The sequence below is a fragment of the Myotis brandtii genome, unplaced genomic scaffold, assembly GCF_000412655.1.
Source record: "Myotis brandtii unplaced genomic scaffold, ASM41265v1 scaffold305, whole genome shotgun sequence".
NCBI classification, from domain to species: Eukaryota; Metazoa; Chordata; class Mammalia; order Chiroptera; family Vespertilionidae; genus Myotis; species Myotis brandtii.
In genome coordinates this window covers 812,435-815,471 of record NW_005361652.1, presented here as the reverse complement: position 1 = coordinate 815,471, position 3,037 = coordinate 812,435, and positions in this window count along the sequence as shown.

Genomic DNA, 3,037 nt, shown 5'->3' with positions numbered 1-3,037 from the left:
GGAAGAAAGAAAGAAAGAAAGAAAGAAAGAGAAAAGAGAGAGAAAGGGAGAAAGGAAGAAAGTCATTCATATTAGAAAGGAAGAATCAAAACTGTCTCTTTTTTGTAGATTGCACGTTCATCTATGTAGAAAATCCTATAATTTATCAAAAAATGGTACTAGAAGTAATGAGTTTAGTAAGTTTGCAAGATACAGGATCAATATTAAAAAAAACAACAACAACTAAATTTCTATATATTAGCATATAACAATTTGAAATTAAAATTTTAAAAATTCCCAGTTACAAGGACAACAAAAAATATGAAATATTTAGGAATAAATCTGACAAATGATATAAATGACCGTGCAGTAAAAACTACAAAACACTACTGAGTAAACAAATGGAGAGATACATCATAATCATTGGTTGAAAGAGCCAATATTGTTCAAAAATCAGTTCTCCCCAAATTCAGCTATTGAGTCAAAGCAATTCCATTCAAAATTCCGGCAGACATTTCTTTAGCTTATTCCAAAATTCTTATCGAAAGGCAAATGATCTTGGATAGTCAAATTAAGTTTAAAAAAGAACAAATTGAAGGACTTACTCTATATATTATAAAGCTACTATAATTAAGATAGTGTGGCATTGACATAATATAAACAAATGGTACTAGAACAATTAGGATAGCCATATGCAAAATGCTGTGTGCTGGTCTCAGCCTATCAAAACCAATGTTGTGGTTGGACTGGCCCCTTGCAGTTCTTAGTCTGATTGCAAGATACCCTTCAGCAATAACCATTAGGAAACCTTGAGGGGAGAAAAGTTTTATTACTTATCTGAAATTGGCACACCTGAGACCATACAGCCAGTAGAGAGAAAGTTGTGCATGAGTCTGGGACTCTACTTTTATTGGGATCAAAGGTGGGGCTTATGATTTCAAGGTCTCACTCTTTATTGGTGAATTTAAAATGTAAGAGCAGGAGTTTAAATCATGGGAAGAGAACGAAAGAGGCTCAAATTGTCAGTTATTGAACTCAATCAAGATCTCTAAAACAAAGGAAACTCAGTGGGAAATGTAGCCTGGATCTGTGACTAGCCCTATAGCTGGCAATGTGTTTATTGGAAATAGTCATCTTTGAAGTGGATGCCACAGTAATCAAAGCCTAAGTCATTTACTTTCATTGCGAAAATTTGATACTAACAATTTCCAGGGTGTACACTACACTACACCAAACAAAACTTTTATTTATGCCTTGCATCATATAAAAATTAAGTCAAAATGAATTATAGACATATATGTAAAACCCAAAATTAATAAACTTCAAGAAAAGATGTAAAAGAATAATCTTTGAGACTTTGAGTTAATCAATGATTGCTGTGATAGGGCATAATAAACAATCCATAAACAAAAAATTTGATAAATTGAACTTCATCAAAATTAAAGACTTCTAGCCATGGCCAGTGTGGCTCAGTTGATTGAATGTCGTCCCATGAACTGAAAGGTTGCCAGTTCAATTCCGGGTGTGGATGAAAGGGGCCACATGCTAACCTGACAAACTCAGGCAAGGCCTTCATGGCAGTGTTGCAAAATCTGAGACCTAAAGAAACCACAAAGGATGGTCTGAAATTAAACTTTAACTGAAAGCAGTTATGGTGGGTAGTCACAGCCTAGGCCGGTATCTTCACTGACAAGATCAACCTTTAACTTAACTGAGCCTATCTGTCTTTTTGCATCTATAATAACACATCCTTGAAATGTCTGGATAACTTGTAACTTCCCTTTTTCCAGACCCCTTGTGGCACAACCTAATGTGCCTGGGCGCCAGGACAGATACCACAAATTTCTTCATTGTTACCATGTTAATTGTTCCTGCACCCACCTAAGTATGTGTCTATCTTATTTTTTATGCAATCCCAGAGGTTTCCCCATTTGCTTTCTCCTGCCTCTCTAGTCTATCAACAATGGATGTCATGTAACCCACCTATGTCCCTCCTTTGTTTGCAATGTATAAAAATAGAGGAAAACCTGCCATTCCCAGGAGCACTATCCCAATCTGTTGAGATATTGCTTCCTGGCAGTTGTTGACAGTTTGGTTCAAATAAAGTCACAAAAGTTCTTTAAAGTTTGAATGTTTTTTTACATTAACACAGGTCAGAGCACATGCCCAGGTTGTGAGTTTGATCCCCAATCGGGGTGCATGCAGTAAGCAATCGATCAATGTTTCTCTCTCACATCAATATTTCTCTCTCTCCCTCTCCCTCTCCCTTCCTCTCTCCCAAAAATGAATAAAAACATATTTTTTTAAAATTTAAAAACTTCTATATTTCAAAAGACATTGTTAAGAGAATAAAGACAAGTCACAATTCCCTAGCTGGTTTGGCTCAGTGGATAAAGAATTTGCCTGTAGACTGAAGGGTCCCGGGTTTGATTCGGTCAATAGCATATGCCAGTTGGGGGTTCGATCCCCAGTAGGGGGCGTGCAGGAGGCAGCCAATTAATGATTCTCTCTCATCATTGATGTTTCTATCTCTCCCTCTCTCTTCCTCTCTGAATCAATAAATATATATTTTTAAAAAAGACAAGTCAGTCTTCAAAAAAATATTTGTAAATCATATATCTGACAATGAGCTTATATCCAGAATTCATAAACAGCTCTTATAATTCAATGAGAAGAAGACACATAATCAAATAATTAAAATGGGCAAAACATTTAAGTAGACTCTTCACAAAAGAAGATACATCAATGGCAAATAATTTTATTTTATTTTTTAATTTTTTTAAATTTTTTAAATTCTTTATTGTTTAAAGTATTACATAAGTCTACTTTTTCACCCACTGACTTCTCCCTGAACACCCCCATCCCCAGAACATGCCCTCGCCACCCTACTGTCTGTGTCCATTGGTTATGCTCATATGCATGCATACAAGTCCTTTGGTTGATCTCTTACCGCTTCACTCCCCACCTTCACTTATAGGTTGGACAGAGTTTTATGCTTCTATGACCTTGGTTCTATTTTTGTTCATCAGTTTATGTTGTTCATTATATTCCACAAATG